Source organism: Carex rostrata, chromosome 16 (genome assembly GCF_964058835.1).
Source record: "Carex rostrata chromosome 16, lpCarRost1.2, whole genome shotgun sequence".
Classification (NCBI taxonomy): domain Eukaryota; kingdom Viridiplantae; phylum Streptophyta; class Magnoliopsida; order Poales; family Cyperaceae; genus Carex; species Carex rostrata.
Window position 1 is genome coordinate 10,093,675 of NC_135933.1, and position 27,865 is coordinate 10,121,539.

At 33.7% G+C, this 27,865-nt stretch overlaps 2 long non-coding RNA genes and 1 pseudogene across 2 annotated transcripts; all 3 read left to right on the forward strand.

Moving 5' to 3' along the window:
* The first annotated feature begins 5,695 nt into the window (after positions 1-5,695).
* On the forward strand, positions 5,696-7,043 carry LOC144567126 (protein NRT1/ PTR FAMILY 5.2 pseudogene; annotated as a pseudogene).
* A 16,620-nt stretch (positions 7,044-23,663) lies between these two features.
* On the forward strand, positions 23,664-24,628 carry LOC144567560 (uncharacterized). Its single transcript, XR_013515442.1, has 3 exons — positions 23,664-23,727; positions 23,989-24,176; positions 24,423-24,628. It is a non-coding gene; the product is annotated as an uncharacterized LOC144567560 (long non-coding RNA).
* A 779-nt stretch (positions 24,629-25,407) lies between these two features.
* LOC144567559 (uncharacterized) lies at positions 25,408-27,647 on the forward strand. Its single transcript, XR_013515441.1, has 4 exons — positions 25,408-25,862; positions 26,901-27,057; positions 27,217-27,296; positions 27,576-27,647. It is a non-coding gene; the product is annotated as an uncharacterized LOC144567559 (long non-coding RNA).
* Positions 27,648-27,865: the final 218 nt, after the last annotated feature.

A 27,865-nucleotide genomic window follows, 5' to 3' on the forward strand; every position in this document is an offset into this window, starting at 1 on the left:
AATTGTGAAACTCCATAATTAAGATGATATATATTCTTAAGAAGTCACTAACCGAGGTAATTAGCAGGAACACTAATTAACCGTTACTAGGTTAGTATGTGGATTAAAAGATGGTTAAGTTTTACAAACCATAGACACGAGATGTCATTTTAATCACATAGATACATGTTCTAGGAACATGGTATTTGACAGACCTCGAATGAAACATTGAATAGAATTGTGTTCGTGTCATTCATGTTTTCATTCAGTGTAAAGTTCTACAGTATGAGGTATTCATCGTTCTAGCTAAGAGATGTGTATGTGTGAGTGTTATCTAACGTTGTCCGTAAAAAACAGTCATAACGGTAGCACTTCCATATGTATAGCTTAGCTAAGGAAGTGATGGCTTACCAAAAGTATTATTGTCACTCGTATTTTGTACGAGCTATAGCATCACTGGGCCCCTTGGTAGAGTTAGATTATCTGCATGCGGTATAATTACAAGAGTAATTATATTTGATAATCTACTCAAGATCAAGAAAAGATTAAGTTAACAAGGATGACACACACACCTATCTTGAAACTAATCTGATAGCTATGTGACAAAAGAACTGACACAAGTAAATTGTTTACTGGATCGTGATATTGTACAGTACAACATCATCTGTGTAATTGGATGGTCATGATGTATTCTGCCAGATGCCTCTCATGATTATAGAAGTTAAAACAGTTTTAACTCTATTTACCAACATAACACAGATCCTATTGGGTCACACCATATAGGAGCTATTCGGAGAATCTTACTGATTAATTATAAATTGATTATAATTAATATTAAGATGGTTATAATTAATATTAAGATGGTTATAATTAATTATACGTGATATAATTAAATTATAAATGTCATATAAAAATGACAAGCAGAAACAACGGTTAATTTATAAACGTACATGTTACGTTGTATAAAAGTTACCGAAATAACAACCGCAAGAAATATAATTGTTCAGAATAATTATACGGATCTTAATTGTATTCGGGCCAAGGGCATTTGGGTCTTTTCAGATTCGTCCTTATCCACATGACATGTCATCGATCTTATCCAGATGACACGTCATCAATCCTATCCACATAACACCTCACCCCCCTAGGTGGCATGCCTTGTCATAGGGGTATTTTGGTCTTTTCACACCATTTTAGAGGCTATAAATAGAGGGGTGCATGAAGATATTAAAATACTAATTCACTCGTATCGTTCCATGTCGAAAAGAATCGGTATTTTCTCTCTTTCTCGGTTTCTCTCCCAAATAGTGTTTCGGTTGAGAAAAGAAAGTTATACGTAGTTGACGTATAATCTTGCGGGTTGTTGTGAAGTATATTTATGGGATCGATGAATAGTGTTTTCCCGAATTTCACGGTATTTTAGTTTTGCTCATTGATGAAACTGAGTAATCGAAAATTCGTGTTTATGGGTTTTCGTCTTTTCCCTGTGAATAGTATTTTTGTAGAATCCCGCGGTTTATAGTATTTATGGCAAAAGAAATAAACCGCTCTCCGGTTAGTCCTGGTAGATAACATAATGAAATTGGTTGTTGTTGAAACTTTTTTATTAAATCCTGGCGGTTTATAGTATTTTTGGCAAAAGATATTCGTGTTTTATATATTAATTTTTTTAAATATATTGTTATTTGGTTGTTGTTGAAACTTTTTTATTAAATCCTGGTTCCCAATTTAATTATTCTACAAATTTAGTACAAGGACGTAGGCAGCAAAATAGGCAAGGAATTATTGAATGAAAGAGAAATAGCATAATGAAATTGATTCATTTTAATTTAACAATAGCAATAAAAAAATCTGAGTAAATTGAAAGTCCTCAAATTGTGCATTTGCTTGTGTTACTATATATGTTTCCTTCCAGCAAAATTGAAACTGAGATTCATTTTAAGTCCTAGAATTATTTTGTTATGTCATAATACCTTAATTATGAGTGTATTACAACAGTAAGTAGAGATTACTTGATGCCTCACGCTTTGAATATATATCCAATTAATTCATGTGATGATTCATATATATATCACTACAACAGAATGATTTTTTAGCGACCGGTATCAGCGACCGGTGCTAACGCCGGTCTCTGATAGTAATTTTTCCCCAAAAAAAAATAAAAAAGAAAAATCAGCGGCGACCAACACTTTTCAACGACTGGTATCAGCGACCGGCGCCATCGCCGGTCGCTGAAAGTTTTTTTTTTTTAAATCGCTGGAATTTTTCGCTGAAAAAAAAGGCGCCAGAACCCTCGTCTCCGCCAAAACCCTTCTTCTTCTCCGCCAGAACCCTAGCCTCCCCAAAAATTTTCTTCTCCGCGCCATCTTCTCCTCTGCGCCGTCTTCTCCTCCTCGCCATCTTCTCCTCCTCGCCATCTTCTTCTCCGCGCGACCAGCACCAGCCTTCTTCTCCGTGCCGTCTTCTGGACTCACGACCAGCACCACCAACGACTCGCCCAGACCGCACGCCGTGAACCGACGACACTGGTATCTTCTTACTTGATTTTTCTTGCTGATTTCTTTGTTTGTCGTGATGATTCGTAGAATTGGATTTGATAAATCGAGTGCGGATTGTTGATTTTTCCGACACGATTGAATTACTTGATTTTGGGTGTTACGCGGCTTTGATTCTTGTAACTCTGTCTGTAATTTTTGTTGCTGCCTTTTTGCTTGTGTGGTGGCAGTGTTGGTACCAATGGTACCCGTCCAGTATTGTAGATTGTATAAAGCAGTGAGTTTTGGTAGTTATAATTTTACCAGAATGTCACATTAAGGTTTTGGTAGTTATAATTTTAGTCAAATAAATAGCTTTAATGCATGTAAGTAGGACTTATATTTTTGTGTCAGTTCAATTGGATTTAAAATGAAGAATCGATGGTTAAATTAGGCATTACCAGCACATAGAACACCATGCCAAAAGACATGACGTCTGTTTAAATACAAACCCTAAAAGCAGAAAATACATAAAAAAAAACATAAAAGACCCTAAAAACTCTAAAATTATAAAAAAGGTCCAAAAGTCCATGAAGGAAGACTCGGATCGCGAATCTGAGCCCGCATGGGCAAAACGAATCATAGATTGGTTTTGCATTCGGTTTTGGGCTGTGGAGTTCCTGTCAAAATTTCAGCCCGATCCGACGGACGGATCAAAAGTTACGCCCCTTTTCGTGAAGCATGCGCAGGACCATATTGCATCAATCGGCTTATCGTTTGAAGCTGAAATTTCTCGCAATAAGTCCTTCTTGATTGGTACCCTTTATTAATTGGTGTTACTATCATTTGCATTTGTTAGATTCATGGCCGATCATCATGCTCGGAGAGAACTCAATGTGTGTATATGTATGTCATGATTTTTTATTTATGTTATATGATATCATGTTGTATGTCAATATTGAATTGTTGTACGATATTTGATATTAAATTCAAATCAAGCTATTATGTATGTTATGATTATTTGATATTATATTCGAATTGAGCTATTATTTGATATTATTGTTTGATCGATGTGAATGTGGAATTATATGTCATTTGTTGTCTTATTTTTGTTATTTGTTGTCTTATTTATGTTATTTGAAATGTCATGGAGAAATGTAAATAACAAAATATACAAAAAAAAGGCTGATATAAGTATCAGCGACCGGTATTTAGGTATCAGAGACCGGTTACACCGGTCTCTGATACCTTTTCATGACGTCAGTAAAAAACAACTGCGACCAAAAAATTTGGTCGCAGAAAAATTATCAGCGACCGGATGATGTCATTCAGCGACCGGTGACGTCATCAGGAGGGTATCTGCGACAATGCTTTCAGCGACCGGGATATTAGCGACTGTTTTTCACTTTCTGCGACCGGATTGATTTTCTGCGACCAGCGCCTATACTTTCTGCGACCGGAAAACCGGTCGCAGAAAGTGGAATTTGCTGTAGTGTATAATTGTTATAAACCATGCATGCATGCATCCCGAACAGCGTATTAATGGTGTCATGATTAGCCAGCCGCTGGGCTCTAACTCTAAGATACGCAATGCAATGCAATGATATTCACCTAATTAATATCTGACCATTAATGGAACCCTCTTTAATTTGCCAAGTGTGACTTTAGTTTTTAGCCAATTTCTTCTTTTCGAAAATGAAATTAATGGAATTTATAATTTCATACTTACAAAGTACTAAGCTGCAAATTTATTAAACAATAAAAAATCATACAACCCTGTTAATTAAATCTGACCACTTGCCCAGCAAACGATCACAGACCGGTTATAGATGAAATAAATGAATTCAAGTAGGATGTAATGTACCGGTTTGAATAAAATTACAAGCACGACATTTATTTTGGACTCGAAAGTCAAATAAGTCAAAGTTGCTATCTCATCATCATCATTCCTTTTGAGTTCTAGCTGTATCTTGTATGCATATGGTGTATTGGTACTATTGGCTCGTGCTATAAAATCAAATTTTGATTCGAACCATTTAATATAGTTTTTATATGAAATAGAAAATCATTGTTTACAAGTGATTTTCAGATAAAATTATATTCTATTCATCTAAAAAACTAATATAAAATTCAAAAATATATAAAATTTAGTTTATAATTATATATATTCATAAAATCGTCTTGAATGTTTCAACTGATCAATGGTTCAATTTTTAAAAATAAAAATATTGATCCATAGTACGGACCAATCCACGCTATGCATATTATCATAGCCTTCATCTTGATTATTTGTTATCTAAAAAATCATTTGTCACTATGTCATTTAAAGAACGCTCTCTCGAAAACTCTAAATTGTACACATAGTATGTTTTTGACGTTTTCAAAGCTTGTTTCTGAAAAAGAAAATTATAGGACTGATAAGAGGAGTTACATATTTCATATGAAGTCAATTGACTCCCAATTCTTTTTAAAAAATTATACTTCATGATTTTCTATATAATTAAGTGTGAAATGCTGTGCATTATGTAAATTGATTCCCAATGCAACTTGAATATTGTATATAATTAACATCATTCACATTTGATGCTCATTATTTGAAAGTCTAGCTCTATCTTTGAAATTGATGGTTTCATATCCAATTAATTCGTATTTTATTGTCAACCACATGCACATCAATCGAGATCATTGAAACAATTCAACTATTTTACTCAAAAAAAAAAATCAGCTGTTCAATACAAATTCAAATTAAATTGATTACAAACCCAAGTCATTTTATAGTTTTAAAACGAATCTAATTTTTTAAAAGTAACTTATAACAAATTGTTGCTAAGGCTATCAGTAAATGTTTAGCAAACTTTTTAATTACTAGTGCAAAGTTATTTTATTACTAGAATTAATTATAGTTCCGCGAAGGTTCCTAATTGTTAAGATTTTAGTTTACCACTAAAACAATTAATTGTGATTATAACAAAATTAGCAAAACAATTATAGTACAATGTATTATATAGTACATATAAAAAAAATACGGTGTTGATCAAAATAAGACGTGGTCTCTAAATTAATGTAGTTATATAATTTTTCAATTGATAGTTGCATTAAATATTATTTTTCATACTTTTTCTCCCCTCTTTCTTTCTCTTAGTCCTTTTGAAATTATTCAAGAACTTGATCAATCATTGGGAAGGTTAGGTGATCCAATTACTATTATATTATATGATAATATGCTTGATTAGTGAATTAACATGACTGTTGAGAAGACAAATTATGCAGTCCTTTCTCTTTACATCCTTGCTATTGGCACAGGTGGCACCAAACCCAACATTTCCACAATTGGTGCTGATCAATTTGATGTGTTTGATCCGAAAGAACGATTCCATAAACTCTCCTTCTTCAACTGGTGGATGTTCAGTATTATTCTTTGGTACATTATTTGCTAATAATGTACTGGTATACATCTAAGATAATGTCGGATGGACGTTAGGATATGTGCTACCTACGCTGGGTCTTATAATTTAAATTTATGTGACCATTTTTTTGACCGGTACGCCATTTTACCAGCATAAATTACCATCTGGTAGCCCTTTTACCAAGATGGCACGGGTTCTCATGGCGGCATTTAGAAAATGGCATGTTCCGCTATCTAGTGATCCCAAGGAGTTTAATGTTTATGATGGAATCTACAACTACACTAATTAAGGTATCAAATTAGTTTCTTAAAGTTAAAAAAAATAATAATCATCTCCAAAAATAATATCATTCCAAAAATAAAACTTGAAAAAGTATAATAGTTTACATTTCCATTCCAATTTTTAATTTTCTGAAAACTTTAATTTTGTTTTGTGGGGTATCGAGTTAGTTTCTCAAAGGTTTGAAAAATTAGTTGTCATCTCTAAATAGAACGTAACTCTAAAAGTTAAAAATACATAGTTCAAATTTTCATTCCAAAAGTCTAATTTTATGAATACTCGTTTAAAATTTGATCATTTAAATTTAAAATTCAGGTTTCTCAACAAAGCATTACCGACTCAGCGTGGCACGAGAGCTTGGTGTAGCACAAAGCGGCGGTAAAGTATCATTAACCATTTTCATTCTTTTGCCGCAATTTGTTCTGATGGGTTTTGCCGATGCCTTTCTAGAACTCGCAAAACTTGAGCTTTTTTACGACCAAGCACCCGAAGGAATGAAGAGTACTCTCAGTATGTCTTATGCTATGACGAGCTACTTTGGGTGTAGGGAATTTCCTAAGTAGCATTCTATTATCGACCGTGTCAGATTTGACGAAAAGGAACGGGCACAAGGGGTGGATAACGAACAACCTCAATGAGTCGCATCTTGATCATTATTATGCTTTTTTTGTCGGGTTAAATTACATAACCTTCGTTGCCTTTTTTTTATTGTTAGCCAATTGTACGTGTACAAGGTTGAGATTAATTTTCATGATGAATTGTCGTCTCAAGAACTAGTGTCGGTTGAAGATAGATTATAAGACCAAGATATAGAATTTACTGGAATGGTTAAATTGTTAAAAAAATGTTTTATGCATGATATATAGACAGTTATTAGGGAAATTTTAGATTTACCAGTAGTATGAAATTCTGATTTTTTTATTTATATTCAAAAAATAAATAAAATTTAAAAAATTATCTAAATTCCGATTGAAATTCAAAAACTACCCAAACCGGTTATCCAATAACTGGATTTGAGACAAATGTCCGGTCAATGGATTTCCGAACTCAACAAATATAACCGGTTAATCACTAACTGGAAAGTTGTTTTTGTTTTAAACATAAATTTCTAATTTTTTTTATTTTTTGTATGAAAATATTAGAAGTGTTGAGTATATTTCGATGAAATATAATATAATTTGATTTATTAGAAAGACTGCAACAAATAATCCGAATCAATATTTTTCAGGCCGGATTTTTCGCGACGATAAGAAAAATTAATATATTTCTTTATGTGTTATTGAAAAAAAATAAAAAATCCTTAGATTCTGAGTTATTGATCCCGGTTCAAAAGTCACTTGTAGGTAATCCAGAAAATATTGTGATCTTTCTAGGACATTTAATTTATAAAAAGTTGTATCTATTTTTGAAAAAAAAATTTAATTTATCTAATGATTATTTTTCAAAAAGAATTCTCAAAATAGATCTAAAATGAACCTAATGCACTCGTTCATTATTGTCCAAAGTAGAAAATAAACAGCGATCATTAATTAGCGTGATTGATTTAAAATTAAACCTGATTTTGAATAAATTAAACTGTCCAAAACTCTATGAACAAATACCCTGACAAATTAGAAATGAACAAAACAAAAGGAAAACCATCCGGGCAACGGGCATCCATCCAGCTGGCACGTATGTCAATCCATTAATGAGGTTCCTCTCAATTTTTAATTTCTAGACGAAATGGAGCGATCGAGATATCCCTAATTGAGAGGAAGGTGAGAATGTACCAGCTGGATGGATGCCCATCAATATTGCAGGTTAATTTCTCCAAAAGTATCTTCATCCCCATCAATATTGCAGCGGATCAGATCCAGTGGATTAGGCCAGTATTGGGATTCTCTCAATCTTCCTTCCCGACTATTTATCTTGGCATTCCCTGACGATCAAAAAACCAACCAAAGACCTATTCTTACCTCTAATTGAAAAAATTGAGAGGAGGCTACAAGGATGGCAATCTAGACTCCTAAGTCGTGGGGGTCGTCTACAGCTGGTTCAATCAGTATTATCAACCATTCCAATTTATTTCATGATTTGTTTCATCTTGCCGAAGTGGGTCATAGCTCGGATTGACCGAATCCGGAGGTCCTTCCTCTGGGGGAAATTTGGCAATACAGGTCGGGCTACATCTCTTTGCAATTGGAGCATGGTCTGTTTACCAAAGGATTGTGGGGGACTTGGAGTGTCTGATTTGAACATGAGAAACACAGCTCTTATCTTAAGATGGTGGTGGAAGCTGTTCAAGGAGCCAACCTCAATTTGGACTGTGATGATGGTCAAAATCAGATGGCAAGGTGTCTACTCAGAGGGTCCAAGAACATGGTCTAAACAGGGCTCCTTCTTTTGGCTCCAATTGCACTCAGTTAGGTACTTTTTTGATACATCGACTGCTTGGGTGATTGGTAATGGTTATTCGATATCATTTTGGTATGATGCGTGGGGGAAAAGGGTACTGGCACAACCTGGAACAAGGCAGCGACGTCATAGAATTTGCCTCAGGGAGGCCTTTCTTTCACCACTATGGGACCCTCAGCTTAATGGCGGATCGGCACCGCTATTCAATGATGCAAGGGATGATGAAATGAGATGGCGTTGGACGCCTCAAGGGGTCTGCACAACAAAATCAGCCTATTCAATGTTCATGACTGCTGGTGGAGTGAAATGGGAATTTTATAAAATATGGAATTATTCAATTCCACCCTCGGTGAAAATATTCCTCTTTTTGTTACTGCAAGGTAAATTGCTTACCAAAGATGTGATGCATAGGCGAAATTTCAACTGTACTAGTGAGTGTGTGATGTGCCGTCACTGTCAATCGGAAACTGCTTTGCACCTGTTTTTTAATTGCGCTTTCTCAAGGTCTATTTGGGAAAAATTGGCAACCTATGCAGGCACAAGCATACTGGTAAGGGGAAACTCAATCACTGAGACTTGGTGGAAGTCGTCTCAAAAATTCAGGGGTAATGCGAGAGTACTAAATAGGTGGCAAACAATCTTTGTGGCAACTTGTTGGTCCATCTGGAAGCAGCGGAATGCCAAGATTTTCGAAGACAGGATGCAACCGGTTGATCTGGTCTCATACTGGATAATACAGGAAGCATCTCTGTGGGAGAATAATTGCAAGAAGATGAAGAGGTTACACGTAGTTCAAAATGTAGCTCAAAGCTCAGTTCGTTAGTTTCTTTCTGTTTTGTATTTTTACTTTTTTGATTGCTTGTTGGGTTAACGGGTATCCATTAAGCTAGGTGCTGATATATGTTTTAGGAGGTTGTGGATACTGGTTACCACTATGTAAAGATGCTAATTGTACTCTTTTTTTTGGTTCCTGATAATATATCACCCAGCAGCCGCTGCCCGGTTTTCAAAAAAAAAAAAAGAGATATCCCTAATTTATCACACACACATATATATATATATATATATATTAATATTACAATACTCTGGCCGACCAAATTCCAAATTCGAGAGCAGCTAGCGTCCTGGGTCAAACATCTTTCTGCACAGACCAATTCATGAGAAAACAACATCTTTCTAGATCTTGCACCCTGGGACTGAGATTCACATCTCATATGAAGTGCCTCTTAATTTAAGAATGCACCACCAAGATGCATCTTCTCATTTTCAATTGGAATCAATGGCATCTACCAGTTTTTATTGGTTAACAAATTTTAACATATTTTGTATATATATGAGAAAAATAAAAATAAAAAACTGGATTCAACCTCTGCTGTAGCCAGACAATGAGATTCAACTATTATAGGATGACTGACAAAGATTCAACTATTTCTTAGTTGTTTTTTGACGTTTTATACGCGTTTTATTATGAGTTCGGTTCAAAAACGTTAAAAAAACGTTTTATACGCGAATTAAACGCGTATAAAACACGAGTCATGCCACTATGCTCATAATAGATTGTTTGTGTCTATAATTCTATATATATAGCCTAGCTAGCCTACTGGAAAGACCAACATGCATACTCGCTACTTCCCATTAAAAATTAGTATACCGCATTTTTATGAAACAAACAAAAAGTTCGTACAATTAGGGAATAATATGCAATAATAAATAATGCATTATTTATACAATTCGTCAAAAATAATTCATAGTATATTATCAAAATAGTAACACGAAAGCTATTAATGTTTTAGCCAATTGTTCCATATATGTTTCTTAAATCATCTCAAAATATCATTAATTATAGGAAAAATTGTGAAAATGCCACTCTAAAACTTTCAAAATGTCAAAATGCCATCCCAAACTTGAAAATTGTAAAAATGCCGCTACAAACTTCATTAATTTGTAATTTTACCACTCCAAATAATTAATGACTAAAATAACCTCCCTCCTTCCTCTTCTCCTTCTCTTTCTAATTTGACCAGTAATAACTACACGGACGCTATCACTTTAGCTGTTTAGCATTAGCCTTGCACTAATTACTTGGGTTGACCACTGACCAGCGATGAATTGGAAGCGTCCAAGACCAATTTAATCATGCATACACTGTGCTTGTGTAGTGCCACTGCGCGACGGTCAAAGTCTGACCAATGGTATTTGAATTCTTAACTAATTTAATTTGTTTTCGAAATATTAATCACCCGATTGCAAATATCTAAACATCGACACTCAGATAGGTTTCTATTGAATGTCCCTGTAAAATTTATTAGCCCTGCATAGCTTCTCTGCACGGTGTCACTGGGCAACAAATTAACTATAATAGGGATTCTACAGATGGGCTCCATTATTCAAATAATGACCGCGATCGTTATTTAGAAACCTATCTGAGTGTCAGGAGAGGAAGAAGAGAAGGAGAAAGGACATTTTAGTCATTAATTATTTGGAGTGGTAAAAATACAAATTAATGAAGTTTGGAGTGACATTTTTACAATTTTGAAGTTTGAGATGACATTTTGACATTTTGAAGATTTTGAAGTGGCATTTTCACAATTATCCCATTATAATATGTTAAATTTTTATTGAATGATAAAACACATGAATCAAATCCCATCGTTTTTTATTGACATAATATGTATACGTTGAATTATGTATATAAATGTGTTAAATTTTAATTAATTTTGCTTGTTCACGACAAAACATTTCGTCCAATGATCTAGCACGGTTTTTAATGCATGGAATCATGTATATATAATTATATATCAAGAGTGAACTATATAAGAATTTTAAAGTGAAAAAATGCCGAACTTTATTATAAACGAGAGATAGCAGCAACATTGTTATTTTATTAGTGACAATTGTCCATTTCTTTTTTTTTTAATATATAATATTACTATTTTGACCTTAGCACAATTCCCATTAAACTACTAAAAGAAAATGTCTAATTAACCAAATCAGACTATACCTGTATATATACCGGTGTCTTTAATTATGTTTTCAAAGTTGCACTGAGCACTTGAGCATAAGAATGTGATTTTTCTGAAATATCACCTTTATTTCTCGAGCAGATAAAAGATTAAAATACTTTTTTTTATTTACATTTCTCAAACAACAATTATAAGGCTTGCATGGCCGAACTCGAGTCAATGTATATATACCTTCTACAATAATTTCTAATTAGAATTTATTTAAAATCAAATCAATTGATTGAATTCGGACTAAGAGTGTGGCCATGGTAATATGATATATATAATATCCATATAGTGCAAATTGGTCGGTACTACGGATAATTCTTTTTGTTTTCAAAATTTTAACAGTTAATCTGAACCATTCAACGTAGTCTTCATATGAATATATATATATGTAGAAACTAAATTTTACATTTTTTAGATTCTTTTTATTATTTTTTTAGATGCTTAGAAATCACTCTTTTTGAATGGTATAGAATATTCAGATTATATGATTTTCTACCCGTAAAAAAGTTTAATAGAAAAATTATAAAAAAATGTAAAATTTAGTTTACAAGTACATATTTTTAAATATAGATTGAGACTATGCTGAATGATTCAGAACTTCAGATTGATCATTAGAATTTTCAAAACAAAAATTTAAGTCTATAACAAAAGCGCAGATCAATATGCACTATGCATATATAACACAGCCTGACTCGTAGGACCAATTTAAATTTTAAGAAATTAACATATAAATAAATAAAAGAACATTCACATTTTTTTGTGTATCCCAAGTCCAAACTGACACAGATTTTTATTAAAAGTAGAACTGAATTTTTCTGAACTGTTTATGTGTGCGTTGTTGTAATTTTTGTGGAACTTGAGAGCATTTTTCCGAACTTTTTTATGGTTTGTAAACAGTACGTTGTAATGATAACATGGAATATGAATGAGAAAGGAAGAAAAAAAGAAAGAAGATACTCTTTCTCTGCCTCACTTGGAATCTGGAGCAGGCCATGCCAAATTAATTGGAGTATTAATTGATGCATCATGCATGCATGGCTTGTTTAACTATTATACTTCATCAAGTCAAGTAAAATATATGAGTGTTTTTGCCTCAATTTATTTCATATCATAATTATATTCTGATCGAAAAATTTCATCTTTTCATATTATATATAATATATAACAATTAAATAAATAAATATAAGAATTATCTCTAATCACAAATCAGAACTTTTATATCAATATTAGAATCAAACTCTCGACTCGTCATTAGTTAAATTTAACTTAAAACCGACTCGATCGACTCAAATTCAATTAGAGCAAACCATCTATTAATTTGTATCGCGTATCAAAATAATCTTTTTACAGGATCGCTTGGTCAAACCGTTGTGCACTCCCTCACCTATAAAACTTATTTGTATTATAAAACAACAAACTATTCGTGAATTATTTTGTATTATATTTAAATTACGAATTTTAAGCTTTTAATAATTATTTATTGAATCACAAACTTTCTTTCACTGTAACTATGACAAACATTTAGTATATATTTTTATTAGTTCATATATATTTATTCCAATACAAAACTATTGCCATTTTTAGTGTACAAATCTCATATAGAATATAATCAAATATATATAAAACTTAACTTTTCGTTTTTTGCATCTTATTAAAATGTTTTTATCATCTTAGCTTGACAACTCAACTAATGAATGCAATATATATATATATATAATAGTAGGATATGGGATCATTGAGAATGAGTTGAATTAATACATATCAAATTTTATGTTTTTTTTTTTTTTTTTTTTTTTTTTGCAAACATTCATGCTCGTAGGCCTTTATTACTTTACTCAAAATCACTTACATCAGGTTACAAAGATATTGTAGCTTAACCTGCCTAAACCAATTGCTCAAAACTTAAAAGTAGGATACATGTATCCAGTATAACCCTCTTCCAGTGCACTACCCCCCTTGGCTAAATAGTCAGCCATCACATTGTGGCTTCGACCAATATGTGTACACTCAAATTCATTCTCCTTTAGCAATCCCCAAATTTCATGTATCTCTTTATATGCTCTCCAATCAACATCTAGGGGAGGTTGTTGAGCCGTGCATGCCTGAGCTAGAGTCTGATTATCTGTGAAAAAAGTGCAAGATTGAAGCCCCATCCTTTTAACAAACAAGACTGCTTCCTTTAAGGCTACTGCTTCCGCTTGCAATGGACAGCATGCCGTACAAGGAGCTGCCCTGTAGCCTTTTAGCTCACCATCCTTCTCAAGCACAAAGCCAATACCCCCCCTCCATGGTGGCTTCCATGATCCATCAACCATGCACCTATAAACAATAGCTATACCACCCTCTTGCACATTAACATTCTCTGCCCGAACCCCCTTTTTAACATGAGCTGAAGCCGCTATTCTAGTCTCTCTTCTTATTGAGTTCGTGATATCCACAAACCTTTCAAAAGTTGGAACTTTGCCCCCATAAACCTTCTCATTTCGGCATCTCCAAATAGCCCACGCAGTGTTTGCCATAGTTGTCCATGCCTCCTCCGATGAGTTTTCATAGAACCATGCAAAAATTGATGAGATATCATGAGGTAAACCTTCTGTGCGTAGTGCTAAAGGTCCAAGCAGCCAGCAGGCTCTTGCAAAAGGGCACCAGAACAGCATGTGCAGCATATCTTCATCCCCTTGATTACAAACCACGCATGTTGGTTCCCCTCTTGAAGTTCTAGTTGCTATAATTTTTGCCAGCGGCAAAGCCCCATGCATGAGCTTCCAAAGAAAAATTCTTATTCTAGGCAAAATAGAACCTTTCCTCCAAACCAACTTTCAAACCAAGTTACCTTGTACCCCCTGATTTATTTGAGAGATGTGCTTGAAAGCCTTCTTAACTGAAAATGCTCCAGTTGTTGAGTCAGAGAAAATAAGGCGGTCCTCACATGCCCCTTCCCTTGGCGGTTTCACATTCGTCAGTATGTACAAGCAGTTTTGATGACCGTAGAACTGAATCAAAAGATCCACGTTCCATGTACCGGTCTCCTCCACCACCAAGTCCCTGACGCAAAGCTTTCTTTCAGCCGCTGTTCGCTCGGAGTTAATCACGGCACCTTCAAACCATGGCTGCATCAGCGCACTACACCTTCTTCCATCCCCTAAACTCCAAATTAATTTCGGAAACAGGCTTTCTCTTGCCGCCATAATTGCTCTCCAGCAGGAAGTACAGTTGTAAGTTCTTTTCGCAATCCACAACTCTGATCTCGGTAGGTATTTAGCACGGACAATGCCAACCCACAGTGCGTTATTTCCCGACGCAAATTTCCACAACAGTTTCATTATTAAGGCCTCATTCATTTTGGATAGGTTTCTAATTGCCAGACCTCCAAACTCCACAGGAAGTTCAATCTTATGCCAAGCAACATAAGATAGAAATCTATCTTTATCCATCGCACCCCAAAAGAACCGTCTAATCAAACTTGTAATTTGCTTTATAACCGATTCGGGAAACCTATCCGTTGACATAAAATAAACCGGCAAAGCTTGCAACACTGATTTTATCAGGACAACCCGGCCTGCATGTGACAAAGTGCGCCCCTTCCATGCTTGCAATCTAGAAGACACTTTTTCAATCAAAAAATCATAGGAAGCCCGAGTTGTTTCTACAGGAGCCCCTAAGTATTTAATTGCCTCATTATTATCATTGACCTCCAGCATGCTCGAAATCTGAATTCTTATTTCATTTGGAGTGCAATGGCTGTACCAAATACTACTTTTTTGAGGCCCAACCTGCTGCCCCGATACCAATGAAAACCGGTTTAACTCTTGCTTGATAATTTCAGCTTCCACACAGTCTGCTTCACCAAAAATCAGCAGGTCATCTGCATAGACGCAAGATGTCAAGACAGCTGCTTGAGGAGCAATTTGTACTCCTTTAAGCAAGCCTACTGTTGCCAAATTCCCAAGTGACCTACACAACAAATCCATGCCTAGGATAAATAAATATGGAGAAAGTGCACACCCTTGCCTCAACCCGCATTGGGCCTTAAAAAACCCATCACCAACACCATTCAAAACCACCGAGAACTCAGCCGATCGAACACAGCCCATAATCCACATCACTAATTTTGGAGGAAAGCCATACAGAGGCATAATCATTTCCAAATAATCCCAATCCATTCGATCAAAAGCCTTCGATAAATCCACCTTTAAACAAAAGCCTTTTCTATGATAATTTTTTGAACGAAAAGAATGCAAAACCTCCCTTAACAAAATGACATTATCCGAGATATCTCTACCCGGCACAAATGCAGATTGTGCATACGAGATGCAATTACCAATAAGTGGCTTAAGCCTCGAGCTTAATAACTTAGAAATTATCTTGTACATCACATTGCAAACTGAAATTGGTCTGAAATGACCAACCTCCTTCGGTTCCTCAATTTTTGGAATCAATATTAAGCTTGACCTTGCCACTTGATTTGGCATTACACCCGAAATAAAGAAAGATTTTACCTCCTTCAACACAACTGAACCGAACACTTCCCAATTCTCCTGCAACACCTTTGCATTAAATCCATCGGGCCCGGGGGATTTATTAGGCCCTAAAGACATCAGAGCCGAGTATATTTCTTGATCAGTAGGATCAGCCACAAGGAATTGTTGTGCAGCTGCTGGAATGAGAGGCAAAGAGTTGAGCAAATCAGCACCATACACTGTTCTGACATTCTCACGAGTACCCTTTGTATAAATGGACCTGAAATGAGAAACAAATAGCGAACGGATTAGCTTTTCCTCAGTTATCCACGTGCCTTGGTCGGATATGAGTGAATTATGTTTTCTAGTTAGCACTAAAGAAAGTATAGCTCTGTATTTTCGGATCGCTTGGTAACATGTCTTTCTATAGGAGAAGAGAAAGAGAAGGGGCTAGATGAAAAATTAAGGCAGAGCAAGACTCAGTTAATTAGCGACTTTGACTGACTTATGAAATTTTTGGAAATATAGAGGATTTTTGTTTAAATAGAAAAAAAAAATCAAGGTGTTGGATTTTCAAAATGTTATGACACCCTTTAGTAAGTGTTTGTTCAGCAAAATGTCTTCCATGTTCCATCGTGGCACTGCTTCGGTGAAGATGCTTTTCGAAAATCCAGCACCTTGAGTGTGTATTTCGTTTAAATTAATTAAGTTACTCTAACTAAAAAGAAATTGATATAGAGACAGGAGGATAATATAACTTTCTAATTATAATTTTAATCAAGAGATATGGAATATTTTTGTTCTCTTTAAAAGTCTCATATCAAATTTTGCAATATTAATTTAGAGATGTAATGCTTAATCATTCACATCAACAAAATTAAATTTACATAAATAAAATTTATTTGAAATCAATGTGAAGAAAATTGTTAAATTGTTGATGTAATAAATTATTTTAATTTTAAAAGTTGTAGAAATTGAAATGTAAATGACGGGCGTAAAACTTGATGAGACAATTAAACCTAGCTAGGACTTGATATTTATTTCAAAGTTGCCATGTATTTTTTGAAGGGATCACTTGGTAATTTGCATTAATTGTTGTTTTCTAAAAGTCAAATAGTTGTGTACGTACTTCCTCGTATGTAACTTTTTTTTTTTTTAAAAAGAAATTTAATTTCTCATTTTCAAAAAGAAGAATTAATGGATCAATAACAAAAAGAGAGAGCACGCTGTGATCAGTATTTGTGTTTCCATATAATAATACAATATCAGATTAATTGTTATGGTTGAAGATTGAGATAGGCAAATCTGACAATCGAGTACAACACGAGATATGGAAAAGCATTCTAGAGAAGAAAATCAGTATTTATTTCTAATTCTCTCAAAAATATTAGACGGATTAAGATTGACCGCATTCTAGAGAAGAAAATCAGACAACTCACGATTTATGAAAATATCAAGGAAAAATTCAGTTCTCGTATTGTTAAAAACAAATGATCTGATTGATCGAAAAAATTATTTTTTCTCTCAAAAATGTTAAACGGCTCAAGATTGACGGCATGGAGTTTAGTATTCGTTCAGACCTTAGAGTACCAGAACAAACTGATAAATGATAATGAATATAAAATTTTACAACCAAAAAAAAATAAAAATAAAAATATTGTTCCTATTATTAAGATGTTTCTCCTTGCCAAAATCGGAAGCACATGAGAACATGAAAACTCTGTGTATATTATTATATGAGGATTGTGAGAACCAAAAGTATATAATTTTATTTTTCTTACTCGCACGTGAAATAAACAAGGTCAAAAGGTTATACTTAAAAATTGATCATAGTTCTAATTTTAGACAAGGTAAGAATCGTAAATTCGCGGTGAACAATTGCCACTAGTAAATTAAGAGGGTTGTTAATTATGGTAAATAAAATACCATTTATATATCTCTCGTGCAATATATAGTTAATCATATTTTCATTTTAAAATTCTAGTACACTGTACACCTCACTCTTCAAATATGCACTGTTCCCTTTTTTTATGCGTGCAAAAACAGAGTGATAAGCAAAAAATAATTAAAATGAACCTATTTATGTAAAATGAATTTTTAACAATGAAACGATTATCATTTATTAAGTGATCACTTAAATCTTTAACAATCTAAAATGTCTAGCCGTTGACTTATTTTTTAAATTGCATTATATTTTAGATAATAAACAATTTCAAAAAACATTCTAACGATATTTAATTGGTACCAATGTTGTAAAAAAATGTCCGTTTAGGCCGATTAATCTGTCCATTAATAGTTGATGGTGACCAAATCGTTACAGATTTTTTCGACTAATCGGCCAATTATGGCCGATTATTCTCATTTATTTCCGTATTCTCAACACGATCTCCGTATTGAAATGTGCTTGAAAACTAAATTGTATAGAGAAATTTATATATATCCCCATCAAAACCTCTTTTTTTTGATATATCCCCATCACAACTCTAAATTTAGTTATATCCCCATCAAAACTAAATGATTTTATTTATATGCCCAGTTTTTCATTTACCCTCTTAGAATTTCAGATAAATATTAATAAAATATTTAAAAGACTGTTTTGCCCTCTTCATAATTACTGTCCTACTCATCTTTCTTTCCCACTAATTCCATACGGAAAGTATCGTTACTACATCTCCAGTATCTCCTTTTTGATTTTGACCCAGTCAGAGATCGTAGTCACTACCAAGCTCGCAAAAAAAAAAAGACCCAGTCAGAGATCGTTGAAGGAGATGAAAAAGGGGGCTGGAGACGGCTGGTCAGACTCCTATCAGTAATACTAAATAAAGAGACGTAGCAATCCAAATTTAGTGATTTTTGTTGCATTAGGATCGTGTATAAATAAGGAATGTACTTGTGGAGTCAATTTAGCGAATTATGAAGTGATTGTATGAGTTCCACCTAAGACTTGATAGTTCGTCATTTGTATCGATTTTCTGAGATTTTAATCAATTGAGTTTGTTTGTTCTTTTGTTCAGTTCTTGCGCTCTTTGATCAATTACAAATGACATGTGCCATATTGAGCCCTTGTCTATGAGCTCACTTATTAGGCCAATATAAGGATGAACTGTACTGTTTTTCCAAAAAAAATTGTCGGACAAAAAAAAATCACAAAAATATGAAGTTCATTTCTTACATCTGGTCTAATTGCTAGAATTCATTTATCTGGATATTAGGCTGACATTCATGTCAGATTATGTGCCCTCTTGATGATCCTTAATTTGTTTTTTATAATGATATTGCAATATCATTAGAATATTTTTTTTATTTGCTGGCACCACCAGCATGGTCGATGCCTCTTTCTCTATCTCTCTTGTTTAGGTGCTAGGAAGTAATCCATTCTGTTTTTTTTGTTGGTAGTGCTGACAGTATAGTGGGACTGGTATAACAAGTTGCCCCTTTGTTTTTGGCATCGATCAGGTAAAACAGTAACTAGGTCTTAATATGATATTATGATAGAAAGAACATTCTAGTAAACAGATAATGTTTGCTTGTATTATCCTTAATTATTTTGTGACAAATATGGTGAGTTATTAGTTTGTTTCATATTTTGCTATTTGTTTCTTCCTATTTTATGTAGTTTAATGATCAGTTTTTACAAAAATCGATGATATTTGTTGCCTCCTATTTGTATCATTCAGCCCCTGTAAGGTCTCAAACAAAATTGATGCTAAAAAAAGCTATGAAATTCAAGTAGATTACAACCAAGCTATGAAATTCAAGTAAAACAGAAAGATGCTAAAAAAAGTTATGCGCCTCTATCTGCCAGAGAAATATGTTCTGATTTTGACAATTTCATATGAGAAAGCTATATAAAGTGCTAGAGAAGTATAGTGAGATATTAAAATAAAACAAACGCCAAATTCCTAAATAACACATAAATTTTCAATGCTGACAAGATCTTGCCTATCTTCTAGTTTGACACCTTAAAAAGCAGAAATTTATATTTTGCATGAAACAAACAAAAAAGCAATTTTTGTACCAACACCATCATCTCACATCTGATTGGTGATTTGTGAGTTGGATCAGTAAAATCCCAGTCCGCCTCCAGCACATGCCATGTTATTTCAGTACCGGTCATAGCCGTATTAGTACTGTGTCTTGTAATACCAGTAGCCCATGTTAATTATTCTCCGAGGCAAATCATCTGTACTCTTGTATGATTCAGTGAAGCTTCTAGCACATATCTCACATCTAAAAACCTTGTTCCTCATCAAATTCAAAGAAAAGTAGTGTCAAATGATAACAACTTGATCCTTTGAAATTCACCTGGTGAAATTCAAATAAAACAGAAAAATTCTTGTTCCAGTTTTACTCTTATAATCTCGATCATATAGAGAAAGCTGTGACAAGAATGAAAAAGTTGGATTTAGTACAAAAAAGAAAGAAAAAAAAAATGGAGATATAAATAAGTGCATACCGTAGATGAATTATTTAATTTGCTGTTAAATTTAGAAAAACGAAATGGAACAAATAAACTCCTCCTGCAAATAGACATTTGAACATGAACTGCTTCAATAAACCTTCAATTGCCGGAGATCAGAACATGAATTACTTCAATAAACCATGACCAAAAATAATTCCGATAAATCCAGCCCTCTTTCTTATTTCATTGACAATTGCATTAGAACAATTCAACCCAATAGATGTAATTGACTTGATTAATATCAGGTAAAGACAGATAGTTATTAGGAGACAGAAATTTTCAGAATAAGGACGACGGCAAACGGTCAAACCAATTTTTTTTGGCTTCTAAGTTCGGTAAATAGTAATTGTCTACTTGAAACTCATAACAAAATAATGTTTCTGAACTTACAAGCAGTCTGAGAGGCGAGCTGGACAGGATTGCTTTTGAGACTTAGAAGTGCAGCAACCCATGCATACCGTAGATGAATTATTTGTTGTTAAATTTAGAAAACCCAAAGAAAAAGTTCATACCGTAGATGAAGAATTGGAGTGTGCGGAGAAGAATTGAGAGGAAAGGGCAGAGTCACCTAGGAAATGGTTAGGCGGGAGAAAGAAAGATGAGGAATTAGGACTGTAATTTTGATGAAGGGCAAAACAGTCTTTTAAATATTTTATTAATATTTATATTAATTTTTAAGAGATTAAATGAAGAAATGGGGATATAAATAAAATTATTTAGTTTTGATGGGGATATAACTAAATTTAGAGTTGTGATGGGGATATATCTAAAAAGAGAAGTTTTGATGGGGATATATATAAATTTCTCAATTGTATATTTTTTGAAATTTTTTTACTATTAATTATTAAGCCACTTTGAAAATTATTATTTTTCTGTGAACAGTAAAAAACATTAAAAATTTCTAAGCAAAAAATCTGACGAGACTTGATAGCTTCGACGGGATCATTCAAACCATTTATTTATATGTCAACCCAGGAACAAAGGAGTCTCAAAAATAGAGTAAAACTAGGGTGCTCTTAAGCTCACCAAAATTTTGGTGACCTTAACTCTAAAACTCATCAAATTGATTTCAAATGACAAATCCGAACCGTTGAAACCCGCATACCTTACGTGTGATGCATCTACATGTGAAATTTTTAAACATTCGAATTAATTTAGTATAAAGTCAAGCGGTCAAAAACGTTCAAAAAATGAATGCACTAAAATTAATTTATTAACCTTCTAATTTTGACCGCTTGACTTTAGACTAAATTAATTCGAATATTTAAAAATTTCATATGTAGATGCATCACACATAAGGTGGGCGGGTTTCAACGGTTCGGATTCGTCATTTGAAATCGATTTGATAAGTTTTAGAGTTAAGCTCACCAAAACTTTGGTGAGCTTAAGAGCACCCTAGTTCTACTCCTCAAAAATAATATATATATATATATAGAGATGGACTTGGGTGAGACGCGGAGTATACGCGTTTGGTGCTCCATGGTACAGTTTAGCCATTTTGAAAATTCAAACAACCGATCCGAACCGCTCAACACGATCTCCATATTGAAATGTGCTTGGAGACCAAATTTTACATTTTTTGAAATTTTTTTACTATTTATTAAGCCACTTTGAAAATCGCTGATCCGGTGGTTCAGAAATTTTTACTGTTTTTACTGTTCACCCGGATTTTCAGATTTTCAAAAATGCTTAATAAATAGTAAAAAATTTCCAAAAAAATATAAAATTTAGTCTCCAAGCACATTTCAATATGGATTAAACATCTAACGGTTCGGATCGATTGTTTGGACTTTCAAAATGAAAATACAGCGTGAAGTATAAACGCGTATACACCGTGTCTCACCCAAGTCCATCTCTCTCTCTATATATATATATATATATGTCTGTTCTTCTCTTTTTGTAGCATACATAATTAATTTATACGTTATTTTGAAATCTCACATATCTATGTACATTTATTTTCTTCTACTAGTTCTTGTAATTGTGTGCATCTCATTTTGCCTTTGGATTTTCTTCATTAATTTTCTGTATAAAATGCATCACCATTTGATTTTTGAAGTGCCTGTTTAGTGCATTCCATTTGATTTTTGAAGGTTTTTCCTAATATTCTTTTGAAACAAAATTTTCAATCCTCAATTTTAATTTTATTAAAAACAAAATATGTAAAAAAAATTCATGGTAGTAGTGAGGTTGGATTTTGCGAAAATAAGATGTACTTGTTTATTTATTATTTTTGAAAAAAATTCAGTCAAATAAGATGTAAAAAATAAAATTGAACACAGGAGAGGAGAAGAGGAATATTATTTTCATGACAAAAATCACAAACCCATCATTTATTAAATATATTTACAAGTATATTTGATGACAATCATTAATAATAAAAATGTATATAATTTGTTATTTGCGTAAAATCATTAATTTAGTAGATCCATTCGATCTATAAAAATTTTCAGTGCATTATTTGATGACAATCATTAATAGTAAAATTTTATCTAATTTAATATATTATTTGTGAATTTTTTTACTAAAATTAAAAAAAAATTCAACAAAATTTATAAAAGTTGTAGAGTTAGTGAAATAAAAATAAGCTGAAATATGTGGCTTGCTCTACACGCAAAAGGTTGTACTGTCGAATCAAATAAAAAATGATTCATGCGGATTGCGGAATGCACCGGTAATTTCTAAACTCAAAATTTATGTTACCTGAGGTGCTATCATATCTTTCCTAAAACCTCAAACTAAAAACTCAGGTGAATCAGCTCCGCTCTCTCTCTCAGATCCTCCATTCCAAATCTGTTTGTTTGATACCTTAGGAGATCCACCAATTAAAGATTCTCACAACGGCTATTTGCCCTGCTCCTCCTATTCTTCTATTTAGTGGCATTTAGTTCCGCGAGGTAGAGAGAGATCGGGAGAGCGTGCCTCTGTCTTACGCCTCTCCTCTCGCGCCAAGCCTCCACCCCTACTCTCCTCCCGCGCGTGTGAGACTATTTCTATAAAACCTCCGATCTCGTCGCATAAGAAGCGATCGTCACCGAACCACCGCAGTAGCCCTCGCTGAGCTGAGCTGGCTCAAGTCTTTCAGGCGGTAGGAGTTGGAGGAGGAGGGGAGAGGGAGAGGGGAAGAGGAGAAAGGGAGATCAGGGATAGAAGGGGTGAGAACTGAGAAGGAGAGGAGGGAGGGAAGGGAGAAGTTAGGGGGAGAGAGATCCGGGAGAGAGCGCTTCCATGGAGCTCTGACAAGCGTCTTCTCCCTCTTAGGTACTTTTCTCTAAATTTCCTCTCTAGATTTCACATTACAAGGTTGAAATTCTGCTCAATTGGTCTAGTATTTTGGATTTTTGACCTTAATTTTGACAAATTTTTTGTTTCTTTTACAATTGTGAAATTTTGTGAAATTTTTTTATTTCGTTTAGTTTCTGCTTCAGTATCGGGTTTTTACCATAATTTCTTGATAAAGGGATTTCAAGGGTTTTTATGCATGATTATCAATTCACTCTTCATTTTTTTTTTCAATTTCAGTGAGAAATCGTGTATCTCAGGGTTTAAGATGCAGAAACAAGGATTTTCTGGGGTTTAAGATGTAAAACCACTTCAGATATCTAGTCGATCAGGATCTGGTGCTGTTAGAGCAGGTTACACTTCTAACACAAAGCTATCATTTGAATCAAACTCGTATGAAAATATTGCTAAGATCAAACTCACAGCAGGTAGATTTTTTCCGTCAAATTGAGAAAAACTAACTTCATTTCTTATAATATGCTAGAGGATCTAAGTGAATGTTGGAATTTTGATGAGATAATTTGGCAGTGAACCTCGAATTCTAGATATCATGTTTTGTTTTGCTAAGTGCAGTGTTAAACAGAGCATTTATTATGAAACTACTGGGTCGTTAATGATTTTTTTACATGTTTCAGTCGATAATTTAATATAATATATTATATTGCTGTTAACAGATAGAGAATCACCATCAAGGCTGGTGAGGTTATTCTTGTCATTATAGAATGGAGAGACAGAGGAGAGAAGATGAGGTAAAGTACCCTTCATTGAAGAAGGGTCAAGAAGCTGAGCATTCCCTCTTCATCAGGATTGGTTTTGTGTTTAATTTATTTCTTCGGGCACAATTTAATTTCACTCCGTGCATAATCATCTTATCACACACGGGTAAAAAAAAATATGTCTATTTCATAATTATTAATGAATATACTATCAGATAGTTAGTACTTAACTCTACTAATTTTTTAGCAAAATAGAGGCACCAACAGGCTAAGTTTTAGTCTATAATTTACACTTAAGTTTTGTTCCCATGGAAAACAAACACAAAGTAACAGTATTTAGAACATATCCAAATGATCAAAGCTGGTATTTTTGGCTTATCTCAATTGCCATTGCTGTTATAAGGTATATTATACTACAAGTAACAAGTCTGTGGCACCTCACTTCATCCAACCCTATTGACCGGTTTCCCAATCATAGTGCTGCTTTGAAGGCGCTTGCTTGGTGTCCCTTCCAGAGCAACCAACTAGCATGAGGAAGAGGTAGTAAGTGAATTATTCTTCTAATTAATCTTGTGTTACGATAATCTATTGTCGGTTTGATTTGCTGCTGGTTTGGGCCGTAGTCTGGTCTGTGATACTGCTATAGTTTTCTGATAAGGACAGAATTGCTTGATTTTTTTTTTTTTTAAATGTAGATGTTTAGTGTGTCAGCTTTATTGTAATAGGTGTATTTGTATGGTGACTTTCAGGATAGAAATGTTTATTAGAAATTTAGAATAGATAAGTCTTAGAAAAACGGTCAGTCCTAAATTTGTTCTCAGTTGTTGCCAAGTAGTTAATTTTTAATAATTATTTTGCCTTTTCTTTGTAAAGAAATATATGTAAATTAGAACTTACTGTCCGGTACATTGAAAAGGTTAAGAGACTAATTTTATTGTTTTTCCTTCTGTAATTTCAGGTTCAATGGAATCTCTCCAACCTGCAGATACCGAACACAAACCTACAAACTCATATGATTCTAAAGACAAGGTTCCTTTTTTAGCCTTATTAACATCTTATTATCACAATTTACTGAATGCAAAGAAAAATAAAGGACTGCAATTTCAGTTGGTACTCACACTCACAGTACATAAATGGTAACATGTTTAAGCCATAAATGGTACTCACATTAAAAAATAAAGGACTGCAATTTCAAGCACAAAATGTCATTTTATCTGACTCTGATGGTACATTTCAAGCCATAAAGGTAAAAAAATCAAATAAATTTCCTTTTAAAATGTTAGGCTTATTTGTAATATTGACCATCTCATTTTTAAAACTGTGGCAATGAATAAATATTCAGTTTTGTTCAGTGATGATGATGACTATCGAGACGATGAAGATGATGTAGATCAAGAGGTACTTGTTTTTCATCTTTTGATAACTTTTTAAGTGTGGTTTGCTATGCTGATTGATTAGTCTGAATCCTCAATGGTGATGAATTTAGGGCCAAATTACTAGTCTGTGTACTGACTTTGAGATGGTTGCGACAATATCAGTTTTGTAGTATGCTATCATATGCACTGATTACTAGTCTGTGTACTGACTTTGAGATGGTTTTATTTTCATATGGACTGGGTTTTAAAAGTCTATATATGCACTTAAGCATTGATTACTGGTCCATTTGTATTGTGCAGTGTACAAAGATGGTGGAAAGGAGAAGAAGAAAAGCGGTACCAAATACGCCTTAGTTTTATGCATATACATACTGTCCCCCAGCTTAACAAAATACATCTCTAGGTAAGTAGTTAATTCTAATTTTTTTGGCACTCTTATATAAATTCTCCAGACTGGAGAGTTATTCTCCAGCTTTGCATTTTCAATTTTACTTTTTCTTTTTCTTTGAAGCTTTTTGATCACTTTCTGACGAAGTTATGTGACAATTGTGTGTTCTTTTTTTAGTGTTGTTGTCTCTTTTTGAATGATTACACTCAAGGAAACCTCAACTTTATAGGACCCACATTATTGACTAGTTCAAGGAATCCAAGCACCTTTTGTAATTACATATGATGTCACTTCTCAGGGAATCAAACCGCCTTATGTAGTTGAGCCGTGTTGGTTCTGTAGCTTGTAGAAATTCCTTTGATTGAGTTGCTTTGTTTTCCTCTCTTTCAAAAAATTTGGAGATTTTGAATGTTTAACTGTCGAGTGTACCACATGGATGATGACATGTACCAGTGCTGGTACAGTGTTGGCGCTGGTCATTCAGTACTAGTGAGTTTTGGAGTTTTTGGTAAACTTGGGTAGGTGGCAATTCGGTACCAGTTCATCTTGCTGTCTTGTACCAAATGAATTAAGGTCACTTGACAAATAGGGCTTAGCTTGTACCAGTACGTGGTGTAATGGTAAGAAACATAGTTTAGTATACCAACTAATGCTTTGTTATCGAATGGGCAGGTTTACTTCACAGTATATGGTAAGCTGAAGCATGAATTTTCATCTGGTACAAACGACCAACTCTCAATTGCTGGAAATATACTTGTTGCTGTCGACAATGGAACTGCATGTGCAGTTGTTAGTAAACCCTTTATGGGTTGTCAAAACTCTAATCCAGGTTCTTCTCTTCTTCTTTTTGCTATATTTTTATGATGAAAATATTTTTTCGTTGCCAACTTCAACCCAGTACAACACAATTTCAATATGGACATTTTATACGTGTACCTGAACTATACTTTCTTTTTCACTTCTTTTTTTAATTGTTTTCCGATAAAAGAGGTATCAAGCCAGAACAGGTACTGTACAAAAGTACACTTTCAGCTTTAAGAACGATTAAACATGAAGAAAGCTTTAGGGGTTTATACAGGTAATATAATTTTACTTGGCCGATTTGTTAATTTAGACTTAATATTTTCTAATTTATTTTATTTTTTCCTGAAACTATTTTCTAATTTATTTGATTTTTCCTGAAAATATTTTCTAGTTCTACCATACATGCAATTAACATCCAAGACTCTTGTTATTTGAAGATAAGGCAGATCAAAAATTAAAATTCGATCAAGTATTGAATGGTTATATTGTAATTAAACAAGTGCTTGATGTTGCTTCAAATTAGATCAAGTACAAAAATTCAAGACATTTTAATTATGTTGGTTTTACTTTTCCTTTATTTTCAACAAGTGCTTGATGTAATTAAACAATGTACTGATTCATATGTAAAATGGCAGCATAAGGACATTTTTTGGATATTTTTAAATATTTTTGTTATTTTTGGCGGTGATTTGAAAAACGTCAAGAGAAAATATGTTTTTTAAAATATCACGACTTTTGTCAGCGTTTTGCAAACGTCGCTTTGCAAAGGGGCCTATAAATGCCAGGAAAGACAAAAACAATAGCGGCGCTTTGAAAACATCGCTTTGCAAATA